This window comes from Danio rerio, chromosome 15, assembly GCF_049306965.1.
Source record: "Danio rerio strain Tuebingen ecotype United States chromosome 15, GRCz12tu, whole genome shotgun sequence".
Classification (NCBI taxonomy): domain Eukaryota; kingdom Metazoa; phylum Chordata; class Actinopteri; order Cypriniformes; family Danionidae; genus Danio; species Danio rerio.
The window spans coordinates 26454219-26470068 of record NC_133190.1 but is presented as its reverse complement, the minus strand read 5'-3'; the positions used below and the strand labels follow the sequence as shown (position 1 = coordinate 26470068).

At 35.8% G+C, this 15850-nt stretch overlaps 1 protein-coding gene across 41 annotated transcripts in view; it reads right to left on the bottom strand.

The window, feature by feature from the left end:
• myo18ab (myosin XVIIIA b) overlaps positions 1 to 15850 on the bottom strand; it is a 173054-nt gene that overhangs the window by 118571 nt on the left and 38633 nt on the right. Inside the window, exon 1 of one of the 41 annotated variants that reach the window (XM_068213725.1) lies at positions 2744 to 2879. The exons of the other annotated variants lie outside the window; for them this stretch is intronic. The gene's annotated coding sequence lies outside the window, so the exon portion shown is untranslated. Of the gene's footprint in view, positions 1 to 2743; positions 2880 to 15850 lie in introns of those variants that run through there. 41 annotated transcript variants of the gene reach the window in all.

Sequence of the window (15850 nt, the reverse complement as noted above, 5' to 3'; positions counted from 1 at the left end):
TGTTAAAATTTAAAAAATGATCCTTCTCCAGACTCGGGTGTCCAAACTATGCTGCTTTATGATGAAACCTGCATTTTCTTATATATTTATTATTTTTTTAAACACAATTGTTTGTAGAGCAAGTAGTTTGACCATTTACTGCTGTTTATTATATCGACAAATAAATCGGAAGTATTAAAACAATCCCAGAAAAAGCTGCCGCATTGCAGAATAAAGAGTGTACAGACAAAAAAAATCATGATACGTGACTAATAATGCTCATTGGGCATCTACAGTATATTTGAGGTCTACCATAGGGCTGCACAATATATCGTTTCAGCATCGATATTGCAATGTGTGTGTCCGCAATAGTCACATCACAAGATATGCAACGTTGAGTTGGGATTATAATTGTATAATATAGTTATATTATATCATATTATAAAACCATAAAGCACTGTTTATTTTACTTTTTTTCGTTGCTTTATTGTAATTACTCTTGCGATTTTATTTTTTATACATGATTTACACCCCTATTCAATCAACCCAATCTAAATGAATGATTTTTCACAAATAGAGCTATTCCAGCCATCTAATGAAATTGTTTCCATATCAACATATATAATCGCAGCTAAGCAAAATATCGCAATGAGAGATTTTTCCAATATGATGCAGCCCTAGTCTACTATTTTCTGGTGTAAATGACATGCAAGTGTGGTCTGAAAGTTGAAAAGCACCATGTTCTCTTACTGGTCATGATTACAACACACCAACAGTGATTGGCATAGTTTTTCAGAGGTTTCAGCAAAAACAAAAAACTGTGGTTTTCTGAATAACATGCCATTGCCTCGTTTACATATCAAAGTTTTGCAAACTTATTTCACAATAACAAATTCAATCAGAAAAGGCTTATCTACACAACCATACACCTCAAAAAAAGTGTTCACGTCAACAATAGAAAACTCCAACAGTAAACAAAAACTACTTGTAATCCAATTAACCAAAAGAGATCTTGAGCCTTATTTATTCAGTTACACTATTTTGGGATGATACATGGGTGATTTAACAACAGAATTTACTTTTACTTTCAGCCAAAATTATCCAGATAGCTTTTGCTTATAAGCACAAACAGATTTCAGTCATTTCCACGCTACCAGTTCAGTATGAGCTGCATGGATTACTCTGGGATCCCCCATTAGGCCATTATGCTGTAGCAGCCGTTCTCTCCTCTAACCCCATTTCCAGATCAGCACCCTGGTCTCCACTAAAGCCCCTCACGCCACCAATGACCCTTCCCCAGCCCTCCCAGCCATCAGACACACTGCAGCTATAAAAAGTTACCCGTGGCATGCTTATCTGTTGACAGAGCACTGTGATACTGACAGCAGACGTTTTTTAAGAGCAGCCACATGGGCATAAACCAGCTAACATTATACAACACACTGTAGGCCAGCTGCAAAAACAATACTTCAACTTTACTATTATTATTATTATTATTATTATTATTATTATTATTATTATTAATATTATAAACAGCAGATTAACACTGAAAATGAAGCATTAATAATGCAGTGTAGTTTATTTCGAATGATGAGATGTATTTATTCCTTGCTAGCTTCTAGCATTCAAACTGTCAACAAGTCATAAAGAAGACTTTAATGACATATTATGCATTGGAACTTAGCTAACGTTCAAAACAAAAACCAAAACCCTCTCAATCAAACCAAGCCTGTGTGAACACCGTAAATCTACTGGCTAGAACTGCTGAAAACCCCAAATAAAACTTTTCAGATTGTATAGATCTGGATTCTAGTATTATAACATGTAGTATTACCATTTTAATAGGACAAAACATAATAACAGATCATTTGTCCATTTACAACAAGATTACATATAGTATATATAAATTAAAGTGGCTTTATCAGTTAACAGGGGACTTTAGAATTAAAAACCTAAGAAATTAAGGACACAAGGTTACACTGTAACAAAAAAACAATGCAACTAATGCCATGCAGATTTTAACCAACAAAACTAAATTAAAATCCTGTACCAAATTATAGTTGACCTGATAAGTAACCTATACCAAACAGACTAAATCCAGGTCAGCGATAGCAATTTGGCTCAACAATGCAGACATAAAATGATATAAATGAACAGCTGAAAGTTTATGGCCACATCAATTAAAGCTTCAGCAGACAGACTGTGAAGCATATGATCCAATGCCTGTATACACAAAATAACCCACTGACTTCATCTATCAAACACTTGACAGTAGCTGTTTTGAAGTGAAGCATTGGAAAATAGCCGCAGAAGTCCGAAAAATAAGGCCCATTTGAAACATTCATCTCAAGAGGCCAATAACAACCAAAACTTAACAGCTAAAATGCCACTACCTTTTTCCACATGAGCAAACCAACTCAAACAAAAGCCTCTATTGAGCATGGCAGACTTCAGCACAACAACAGAAATGCCAATCGAGCACTTCATTCCACTTTCGGAAAAACACAATGACTCTACAGTAGGAGAAAACCTCTCTTTTAATTCACATTTTAAACAAAAAATATATGAGACTCACTGGATTTAGCATTAGCACTTGCTCACCGGTCACTGGTCCCAGCATGCCATCACACACAAGCCTAAAAATAGGTGACAAATCAGGCCTGAGAGCAGACCACAGCAGTGCACTGAGCCCCACAAAACTCTTCAACAGGTCTAGATCTATTGATGCCCCATTCAGGACCATGAGCAGCACTCGCCGCCTTACCTGAGATCCCTTTACAGCAGCTCCAAACAGTCAGCGTACCTCTCTTACCAAGGTCAGAGTAGAGCCAAACGCCAGCCTAAAGTGGCGAGACGCATGTACGAGACAGTCCTGAGAACCAAAAGGCCCACGTCACACTAACCGGCAGCCTTCGGTGCAAAGCGATAGGCTATTCCTGACGCTGCTCTGTCAGAGGAGGAGCAGGAGCAAGACAGCTGTCGTGGAAGAGGGTCTAAATATAAAGCCCCAAGTACCACCGCTGGTACTTTCTCCCCACCCCCAAGAATGCAGGCCGGGAGATGGACAGCTCCACAGTTGCTTCTCCTGCTCAGCTGTTCCAGAGAAAACGTTGGTGCGATGCAGACGTGCACATGTGAGGCTGTCAGAGGATGTTTTGAAGGCTGCGCTGCTGATGCTCTTAAACTTTGAATGACGATGCAAATTTGATTGCTGGAAGATTCGGAGCGAGCATCAAGGAGTTCGCTCTTCTTTGTCAGATACAGAGGTGTAGGGCGGAGAGGGGAAACAGAAGCGCCGAGAGAGAAGCTTGAGGAAATGACGCAAGGCCTTGGCACTTCCTATATACAGTCAGAGTTCAAACACTGGAACGTATATCAGTTTAAGAGCAAAGACTCACCATTGTGCCACTCCACACCTTTGCTGTATACTAAGATTGCATAGTTTATTTGATCCTATAAGATCTGAGTGATCTGTTAGGTTTGTATTCAGTGAGCATTTCTGTAATGTATTGAGATCTTAGGCCATTTAGTGATTTATAGACAAGTAGTAATACTTTAAAATCTATTCGAAATGCAACTGGGAGTCTGTGTAAGGACCTGTGGACAGGTGTGATGTGCTCTGTTTTTTGGTTTTGGACAGAATCATGGCAGCAGCATTCTGGATGAGCTGCAACTGTCTGACTGTCTGTCTTTTTGTGAAGACCAATGCGGAGGCTGTTACAGTAATTCACACTGCTGCTGGCAAAAGCATGAACAAGTCTTTACTGGAAACAAAGCATCTAATTCTTGCAATGTTTTTGAGATTATAGAATGCTGATTTAGTTACTGCTTTGATATGACAATTGAAACTCCGATCTGACTCCAGAATCACACCAAGATTCTTGACTTTATATTTTGTTGTTTGAGCCTTAGAGTCAAGGTCTGCATTCTCTGTTCCCAAACGCAATGACTTCAGTTTTCTCTTTGTTTAACTAAAGAAAGTTTTGGCACATCCAACTGTCAATTTCATTAATGCATTGGCAGAGGGTGTCAATGGGGCTGAAGTCATTAGGCAGTAAGGCTAAGAAGATCTGAGTATCATTAGCAAAGTAGGAGATTTGGTTCTTTCTCATTATTTGGCTCAGTGGGAGCAAATAAAGGTTAAACAGGAAAGGTGCCAGAATTAAACCTTGAAACTATAACTTACGATAACAATCCAAAAACTAGTACACCCAAATGTGTGTGTTATAGAAAAAATATTACATAAAAAAAAAATCAAAAGCAGCAAAATAATAGTAAAAACTTTTAGAAATTTTGTAGGTTGATTTTTGTTTTTTGCAATATTTTGCTTTACTTTAATTGTATTATCTTTCAATTTCTAAATATTTTTGGTGACTAAATATTATTTTAATAAATATATCCGTTTAATAAATCTGTTTTGATTAAATGCACCTAATACATTGCCTATATTTACTGAGAAATGGATACAAATATTCTTTTTTTTTTTTAAATGGGATGTACTCCATACAGTTATGCGGAGCACTATATATTGCAATATGACAATTTCACCAAATGACTTGATGTCTATTTGGAAAGAATTGATCATTTTAGATGGATTGGGAATCTACAGGCATAGATAAACAAAATAAAAAAAAAAGTTAGAATTGAAATTAAAAGCGTTTTTTTTTCGTTTTCCAGTCTAACACTATTTAATTAAATAAAATAATTCAATTGTTCATTCACTGATTAAAATGTTTTAGTTACAAACATTTTAGTTACATCGTTCATCGCTTTTAAAATTACAAATGGAACAATTTCTTATGAATGCTTTACAATGCATAATACAATCACAGGCCTAAAAAACACATGCAAATAATAAATTAAAATCCAGACTCGACATTGCATAACTTCTGATGTGACTATTGCGTATGATCACATTGCAATATGCTAAAACTATATATCGTGCAGTCCTACTGTATGAGCACAGAGCAAATAAAAAAGGTTATTTTTGAAGTATATCTCCAACTTTCAGAGTTGGCATTCAAATTTCAAAATGACTAAAAGATGAACAGTTCTGAAAAATCCAAACCTAGGCATACACGAGTTTTCTTCTTCGGAAGAACAAAATGTTAGCTGAAACTTTGGATTTGATCATTTATGAAATAGATTTCAACAGCTACAGGCAGATTGAAAGTGAAAAGCATTTCTTAATTTTTTTGTCAACTATCCCTTTAAATTCAACAAAAGCAACAGCGTGTATGTCATCGTATAATCCTGTATACTTGTCAGTTATATTCTTTATTAATTAATTTTCTTTTCGGCTTGGTCCCTTTATTAATCTGAAGTCACCACAGCGTAATGAACCATCAACTTATCCAGCATATGTTTTACAAAGCGGATGCTTTTTTAGCTGAAATCCATCACTGGGAAACATCAATACACTTTCATTCTCACGCATACACTACGATCAATTTAGCTAACCCAATTAACCTGTACCACATTTTTGGACTTGTAGGGAAAACCGGAGCACCCCCACGTGAACATAGGGAGAACATGCAAACTTCCCACAGAGATGCCAACTGACCCAGCCGGGGCTCAAACCAGCGACCCTCTTGCTGTGAGGAGATTGTGCTACACACTAAGCCACCATGATGCCATTTATATGCTTTATAAGCCTTTATATATATATAAGCCTTTAAAACTATTCACAAAAATATTTTAAATAAAGCCTGTTCTTCTGGACTTTATGTAGTATTAAAATAATATTTAATAAGAAATATTTTTCAAAATATTACTCTGCTTTGGTGCAAATAAATGTGGATTTTAAAACAAAATATATTACTATACTCAAACCTAAACAAAACCTGAACAAGTGTGAATCTTCACATAATCCATGTGAGTGCTAATTCACTGAATTAACAGTCACTCCTTGCTAACATTATTAATTAATACCATAGGCATTTTCTAAAGTATAAAAAAAAGCCCAGAGAATTAATTAAGAATCTCTGCTCAAAGCGTGGCTTTCTAAATCAACAGGAAACTGCAGAGCTCCACTGAGCTTAGACCATTCTGCACAATCCATGCTTTTAGCCAGGAATCACTGCCAAAAATCAATCATTTCCTCTGTGGTAAGAGGAGAGTCACTGAAGTAACACCATCACCCACCACTAGGAGGCAAAATTTCCAGTTTCAATTCTCACCAAGTTGTCATTCAAACTAACAAGCACAAGAGGGCACCACAACCCTTCTGAAAAGCCCAGCAGTGGTCAACAACACACCCTTTCAAAAGCGACCGATTGTTTTCACCTCTTTCACTTGTGTATTTTTCACTCCCAGTATCGTTTTCCAGGGTATTGCAATAATAACAATAGCCTGGGGATTCGGTGTCGTGTCTCGCATTCAGAAAAGGCTCTGTGGGACATAGAGGAGGTGATGGCACAGGCTCTGCAGATGGTGCTGGTACAGGCCTGTGGCGGATTGGGGTGTGGCGTCTGTGCTACGGCACGTCCTGAGGAGGACACGACACACCCACCCGTGGCTGTGTGAATTAATAGACCACTTTGACGGGGGAGGGAGAGGCAGACAGGCTGAAGCGGAGCTGACACTGCGGGATGATCTGAGAAAGACAAGAGAAACTGCATTCGGATTGGGTGAGGAATGTGAGCTATGAGGCTGTCAGTCGGGGATAATGAGCAGAGTATGCAACACTGAACAGCCAGGAACAAACGAGAATACTCTCACCTCTGCCCAGTGCTGTCAGCACCAGCAGGTCAATGACACCTCACTGTGCTCTCTGATGATGCCTGGACAGATCTCAATTCTGTCCCAACAAGAGGTTTCATAGTACAATATTATCTGCGGAATGCACCTCAGATATTGTGTAATACTGTATTTGAATTGCTGACATCATTATACAATAATTCAAAACAAGAGCCGTCCGAAATCTTGGCCTTTTTTACGATTAGTACTTTTATAAGAATGCATTAAATTGACTTAATGTTTTTATAATTTTCGGCTTTTCGGCTTAGTCCCTTTATTAATCTAGGGTCGCCACAGCGGAATGAACCGCCAACTTATCCAGCACATGTTTTACGCAGTGGATGCCCTTCCATCTTCCACATTCATTCACACACAAGGTACACACACTACGGCCAATTTAGCATATCCAATTTACCTGTACCGCATGTCTTTGGACTGTGGGGGAAGCAGGAACACAGAGAGGAAACCCACACGAACGCAGGGAGAACATGCAAACTCAAGAAACACCAACAGGCCCGGCCGAAACTCGAACCAGCAACCTTCTTACTGTGAAGCGACAGCACTAACTACTACGCTACTGCGTCACCTATGGCTAATTAATCTAAGCAAAAATGATTTAAAATGCAGGTGTGATTCAAAGAATGAGATCTAAAAGTCATGAACAACAGCTTTATCTTACATAACGCCCAGAGCAATTACAGTAGCACTAGTATAAACCACAGAAGCGGGTTCTGCTCAAACACACACAGCTGCACAAAATCTCCACCACACCCAGACAAAATCCCTTTATCATATATGCAAATCATCTTCCTGTCGCCAGAAACTCAAGATAAATGCATTCATCTCACTCCAGAGCTGCAGACAAGCAAAACACACATCCACGCAGAAAAAGAAAATCAAGATCATGGATAGCATGAGGCACTAAATCAATGACGTGATGCCAATTCAGAGGGTGTGAGTGAGTGGACAGAGCTTGTCTGAAAACCCTGACAACATCCTGAGTCATGCAAGAGCTGCTTACAGCCAGAAATAACTAACTGCAAACAAAGATCTGTAAAACCCCCTGGGTGGACACCACAGAGAGGGTCAAGAAGACAGACGAAGAGGGAAAGTTAAGCTAAAATGATAAATAACAGATGAAGAGAAAATACCTGCAGCAGCATTAGTCCATGAAAAGAGAAGAAAGATTGCGAGTAGTGGCTCAAAGCTGAAACCAGAGAATCTGAAAGCCAAGATGGAAAATATACATAACGCCCACCCGTACAGAACCAATGCCAACGTTGGCCTCATTTTTCCCTGATCATTACTGCTAGACATTCTCATTACCAAAAGACGCTGAGAGGAAGTGACCTCAAGAATGGGCAGCAAGTTAAAACACACACACACACCTTTCTTATGTTCTGCTGTCCCAGCAACTGCAAACTGAAATGTGACCTTAGATGTGAGGGAAACAATACAGCTGGCATTACACATGATGGTACAACATGATGAATGTCTGATCCTTCTGATCTTATCCTCAGGGGGTGTTTGACAACTGGCCAATGTAAATGGTAGGATACTGAGAAAATGTGTGATATGCAATACTGTTGTTGAGTGTTGACAACGATATTTCTTACAAAATAACTAACTTTATAAACATTTTTTTATTATCAATTTAAAGAAATCATTTATTTATTTAATGATAACACTAAAATAAACAGGTAACAGATCATTTTCTGAGCTAATTAAACACACAAAAACACATTTAGACTTTAAAAACATCACAAATGACTAAAAAACCTCAGCGGACATTCTTATTCCTTTTGGCTGTAGTAAATTTTCTTTCTGGTCTCCAAGCATTAGTATTTATTTTCAGCTTTATTTTCAACTAACAGGACCTACTGGGGAGGCAGGGACAAAGGCAGTAAAGGCCCCATTTGATTGGTCAGATTTGGATAAACAATGCATGCAGCACACAAATGCTTAGCACATAAAAAACAAGAAGACTTTAGACTTATTAAATATGTCTCAATCCTGATTTTGTACCCATTACTGTTTTTATTATAGTTTACCTTTCGGTTTGGTGGATCTCAGGCTTTGTTGTATGTATTTCAAAATCTAAAATGTTCAATAAAAAAATATTTAAAAAACTATAAATAAAAGAACACCTCAGACTGGCCAAAGATAACTGCACATACTTTATGAATGCTGGTCTTTCTATTTATTGTAAAATGAGGAAATGCAACTTTTGGATAAACAACAGAACACAAATGCTTGGCAGAAAATATATTGAATTTATTGCACTTCTCTTCGATATTGATATTGCATATACTATTATCATGATAATGATCCTTTTTTAATATACTGTATGGCACAGCCCATTTAACAGGCACATTTTCCCTAGACATTGAGCCTTTCAGTATATCACAACAAACAGAGAAGAATGAAGGCTTGTTCATGACATGGATGCGGCAAAATGTGCAAAATAGAAATGAAGCCACATGACTTAAGACGGTTAGGTTTTCTAGGTTTGCTTTAACCAGATCCCACTGCAGAAGCATTACTACAGGCATCCAAGATGAGAGCACAGTATAATTAGTGACTTGATCAGTCACAAGACTACACACCGCCTTGAATAAAAAAGGGTGACATCAGCGATTGGAGAAAATCTGGTCCAGCAGAACTGATCTCAATTTCATTGTTTCTTTATGCCATTTACTTTTTTTTTCTTTTGTAATAAAATATAATAAAATAAAATTATTAAATTATAAAAAAAATAATAAAATAAAAAATAAAGATTAAAAAATAATATTAAACAATTTTTTATTATTAATTTTAATTAAATAAATAAATAAAAATAAAATAACATTTTAAATATTATAAAATAAGTAAATAAAATTAAAAATGTAAATAAAATAAACATTTAAAAAATATATAAAATAAAGAAAAAAATAATAAAATAAAAAGTATTATAATAACAATAAAATCTAATCTAAAATAAAGTACAAAGAGCAAAAGGCAAAAATGAAAGGTAATGAAAGAAAATAAAGTTGACTTTACAAATGAGGAATAAACAAAAAACAAAAAAAATCAACAATTTTTAAGTAAACTAATATTCTACTATTAGTTTGGTTTGATATTTTTTTTAACCCTGAACCTAACCCATAACAAAAAAAAAAAAAATCAAAAAAATTATGAAACAAGCCCAGACCAGCACTCCTTACTATACACGTTTACACTTATGACAACAACCAAAAACACCACATTATGCCTAACCTGAGCATAGAGTAAATGAAGTGGAAGGTGAGTATGAATGACAGAGTAAAGAGAACATGAGAAGCAGGACTGTTCGGCTCCACTTCAAACGCTTCCCGCAAACTCTTTTCAAACAATGAACATTTCTGTGCATAACTGGGTAATTTATATGAAAATGGTTATAGTCGTGATGTGCCGGCAAAAGCGAGTTAAGCACACCTCACTGATCCAGTCATGTTTTGGCACAGCTCAAGGGTACCGGCTGGCACATCTGGGTCAATGTTACGAACAGACCCTCCTCCTTCATCACAGGATGTGACTCAAGATGTTGGATTCCTTAAGATATACACATACACACAAAAGCAGATGCAATGCCAAGCACTTATTAAAAACCTGTCACTAGCTGCTAAGTAAAGCAGTTAATCAATCCCATTCATCTGATGCTGCCGTCTGCTTGGCAGCTAGAAATATAAAAAGACAGATGAGAGGAAATTGCTGTTTATGGAACAAATTTTAGATGTTGAAATGTTCTGGAAATTTGTAAGATTACCATTTAGCATACTGCAATTTAAAAAGGTCAATCTTTTTTTTAAGCAAGAACACATTAGACTGCCCAAAAAAAAACTGCACAGACTTCTACACTTCAACAACGCTTTACTTTTGAACTTTCCATTTGTTGTAAAATAATGAAAAGCAACTTTGTCTCACTATTGTTTATACAGCACAGTTTTTTATTATTAATAATAAGAATTCATCAAAAGCATATTCAATGCATATTCATCTATTTATTGCTGCTGAATCTTTCATACCACAAAAATCTAATTTTATAACCAAAAAAATACATGTCTTTGAAAATTACAGCATTTGTGCCTCAAAACGCTGAAAACTTAATTATATATATATACACACCCACACATAAACATTTCTGTGTGGAGTTTGCATGTTCTCCCCATGTTCGCGTGGGTTTCCTCCAGGTGCTCCGGTTTCCCCCACAGTCCAAAGACATGCGCTATAGTTGAATTGAATAATTTAAATTGGACATAGTGTATGTGTGTTAAAAAGTGTTTCCCAGTGTTGGGTTGTGGCTGGAAGGGCATCCGCTACGTAAAAACGTGCTGGTGGATAACTTGGCGTTTCATTCCGCTGTGGTGACACCTGATTAATAAAGGGACTAAGAAGAAAATCAATGAATTGGCCACAAGTAAAGAACTAGTTATTTTTTACATTTTAAAATGTATACTCATTACTCAGTCAAAAATGTACTCATATGATAATTTTTCAAACTTTTTGAACTTCAGGGCAAATGTTTTTAAATATTTTAAAATATTAAAATCTATGACTTAAAATACAAAAATATTATAATACAAAAGTATACTATAGTTTATTGCTGTCAAACATTTAATGTCACCCAAGATAAAAGTTTGTTTACATAATATATATATTTACACTGTGTTTTTAATATATATTTAAATTTATGTATATGTATATTTATATTTATATATATATATATATATATATATATATATATATATATTCACACACACACACACACACACACACACACACACACACACACACACACACACACACAAACACACGTTTAAATACACGCAAAAAAATAATAAAAATATGCAAAAGTATTTTGTAATAAATATATGTGTGTGTGTGTGTGTATATCATTCATTAACATAATTTTATAATATAGTTATTCATGTATCCAGTCATCCAATATAATCAATAATAAACACAAAAATATACACGGCATGTACAAATATATTTTGTAAATATTAGCTTTTATCTTTATATTATTAGCTTCATCTTCTGCTACATTTATTCTGCCATGGAGGGGTGCCACACCAAAATTCATTCCCTCTACGATTACATTTCAGCTTCTCATTCATATAAGCGAGTTATAATCGAACCAAAACGTATTAAAAGGTAAGTGAATTACAGCTGAGCAAACTTTTTGTAATAGTAGTAGTGCTGTGCATTATTTGTTTAACCCTTTATTTATTTTATTTGTTTAACCACCGCATAGCTTTCATTTATAATAGATAACAACACAACTCACTTTAAGAACACAGTTTCCATAATTATACTTTATTTATAGATAAAGGTCTATGGAGCTGCACATTTTAACTAGCTGGAGCTTGACCGTATCACTTTACTTCAGGATGCATCAATGCCATTCTGTAGGCCTATGGTGACATTCATAAATATTTCTAACAAGCGCAATAAATGCTGGAGACATATTCGTTACATAAACTAACTGATAATGTAAAATAAATGTAACCCTGTGACATTTCATAAATAGCCAACTTCTTGCGCATAGGTAGTTAGAAGATCTGAGTAAAAGACCTGCCACCACAGCTGGAAAAAATCCTAGAGGAACCATCATCATATGAAACAATATACTTCTTATTTTGTCCATACAATATGTTATCATACTGCAGCCCTATCCCCAGGTCAACAACAGCGGTGTATTCATTGTGTGTCTTTGCCTATGTTTAGTGCCAGACTCTTTTCCTGTGCACTACATTATACACAGGCTGTGTAAAGTGTGGATTAGCTGATGAAGAGCAGACCTGTGTAGAGCTGCTTGACAGTAGCCATTAGACCAGATAAGCAAGACATTTAAAGGTCCTGTAATGTGCATATTTTTTATTCGATGTTTGACTGAAACACAAAGAGAGGGCGGAACAGAGTTGCTCCTCCCCTAGCGTTTGGTCTTTCTCACAGCTCTGCCAGTGAGAGTCTTTGAGCTCAAGCACATCAAATGAAAAGCAAACGAGAAATGTCTTGAAGGAGCGGGGCACGTCAGATACTAGAGAAGATTTGATTTGTCAAGATTTGATGAGAAACTGAATTATGATGTGCAATGGCAATGTTGTCATCATCAACTTTATAATACCTCCAGAGAGCAGATATACTCAAGGTTTCTGCTTCAAGCTGCTTCTGTGTTCTACTTTGCTGGCGTTTAAAGGGGACATATGGTGAAAAATCTACTTTCAAGCTGTTTGGACAGACATATGTGTAGGTATAGTGTATAGACCATCATATCGGGGTGATATAAACACACCCAGTACTTTTTTTTCTCCATTTAACAACACAGAAATGGTGGACCAATTGGAGCGGTTTTCAGACCGACTGCAACTTGACGTAGGAGTGCGGTCCCCCCGCCCATCAAATTGATTGACAGCTGTGTTCTAACATGTCCTGGTAGTCACGTGTATGATCACGTGTGTGTGAACTTTGTAACGACATTGTGTGTGACTCATCGTTGCAACTCCACAACAAATGCATTAAATACTCATTGGTAAAGTTCTTACTGTAGTATTTCTCACAAATGATAAGCGAGATCTTCCTTTAAGTCTGTCGGTTGTCTGATGCAGCCGAGGGAGGAGATTAAGGCACGCTAAAAGGCACGTAGAAGCGGTGGGCAGCAAGGACTAGCCTTAAAGGCGCAGTACAACAAAACCGCTACCTGATGCTAAAAGGTATCAAATAGAATTTAATAAAAGGTATGATATAAATCTGATGGGTGTTTTAAGCAGAAACTTTACAGACACATTCTGGAGACTCATATTAAATCTGGAAAAAGGGGCAACCTAGGTGCCCTTTAACCAATAGCATCTCTGCAACTAAGTGATGTCATTCCGCACACGTTGCTGTGTGTGAAGTCAAGAAAGAGGTCTAACGCTGTGCCACCGCATAATTATAGATGTGTTAAATAATAATCAGAATTTATTTCTGATCAGTAGGTAATGTCTGATTTTGATCAAGTCTGTAACCGCATATTTAGGCCCGATTTCTGATCACATGATCGGATCTGGACATCGCTATAATTTATAGTAAATACTTTAGTGTTTTTTAACCATACTGATACCGATACCTCCAACAGAGATAGAAATGTAGCAGCTAAAATGTTGCTAGAATTGTTTTTTATGTATGGGCGATATATATATTGCATCACCAAAAATGATTGAGATGATATCCATGTGTTGTGTGATAAGTCTATATATTGTTTATTGTGACTGGCCTAATGGTTAGTTTTGATTTCATTTGCACTTTAAGAAACTGTTATAAAGTCAAGAAAACGTGGTGAAGACTCTCATCGCTTCGACTTTACAATTCCGGTTTGGCACCAAATTCAACGTAACCCGAAACAAGTTTGGATTTTGCTGGTGTCCAACATAGACCCCAAATGTGGTGAGTTTCAGCCTCTTTATAGCCACAATAAGCATTTGTTTAGCGGCCAGGCTAATTCTGCCTGTCTGTGCTAATCTTTGAGGAATGCAGGGGGAAATACGGCCACATTTACAGAACTTAAGGAATTTAGCTGGCCCTTCACCCCAGCTCCGGGTCAAAGGTTAGGAGTGCGTTTAACAGGCATGAGCGCATCAGGGACCAATCAAAAGTTTGCTGGACTTTGTGTGTGTGATGGGTTCACTCCAGTAGCAAACTCTGTATCAAACTGACAGCTCATCGGCTGGAAACATATTGAACTTGTGGTATTACATAAACGCCAGTAAAGCGGCGGCGGTTCCCCCGTGAAGCAAGCTAGCACATGTGAACTCCAGCTCAAGAGCTCTCAAAACGTCCGCTTGGAAACACTTCTTCTGTTCTAGGAAAGAATCTTCCCAATGTTTGGAATAACAAAGAATAATTGTAATCACAATGTTTGAGTATCGCTGTGGAAAGAGCACAATGAGTCAGAAGTGAATTGTTTGCGGAGCAGCGTTTGCTCTGAATGTGCCCTCAGATGAGGAATGAACGTTTCAGCTGTTTTGGCGGCACTTGAAATGTCAGGCTGCTGAACTGGCGCTGGGTTCGGGATGACAACACTAGGGTTTTTGAAGCCAGGGTCAGTTCCGCTATGAGGATAAACCACACCACGCTGCACTGTGTCTGGACTCTAGAGCCCAGTGCATTCTGGGACACATAGCTGTGGTTACAGTAATAGAGTGAGATTTAACAGAGCAGAAACCAGAACCAAGAAGATACTATTATAAATGAAGAAAATCACTAATGCAATATCTGTAAATATTACTAATAACATTCAAAGTATTAAAATGCAAATACATTTATGTAGCCTATTTATAAATATTTGATACGTCATTTAAGGACTACATTTCTACCATAGAAACATTCACTTTAACAGTAACATTAAAAAGAGTGATAATAATAATATAAAAGTGATAAACTATATTACACAAATAAAACCAACAAATATATAGTAAGAATAACATTAAATAAACTCTGATATGAATAAAAATGACTCAATTATTAAAATAATATAGCAATGATTTATAACAGATACATACATAATCACCAATTCAAGTATGACACAAAATATTTGTGTTCTAATTAATTAATAATAATAAAGTTAAAAATTAAAATAAAGAAACAAGTAAGACTCTATAGGTAAAGGTGTCATTCAATTTGCTCATTTAAATAAATAATAAATAATAATAATAATAATAATTATCATTATTATTGTTGTTATTTTATTATTATAAGAATATTATTATAAAATAAAACAGAAACAAGACTCTTTAGCTAAAAATCTAAATTTAAAAATGCAAATTTAAATAAATAATATTAATAATTATTGTTATTTTATTATGATAATTCCTATTATTATTATTATTATTATTAAGTTATAAAATAAAACAAAGAAACAAGTAATACTCTTTAGTTTTAAAAAAAGCTATAACTAAAATGGCAGATTTAAATAAATAATTAATAATATTATTATTAATAATTATTGTAATTTTATTATCATTATTATAAACTATAAATAATAAAACAAAGAAACAAGTAAGACTCTAGGTAAAAAAAATCTGCATTTAAAAATTGCTAATTTAATTAAATAATAATAATAGTAATAATAATAATA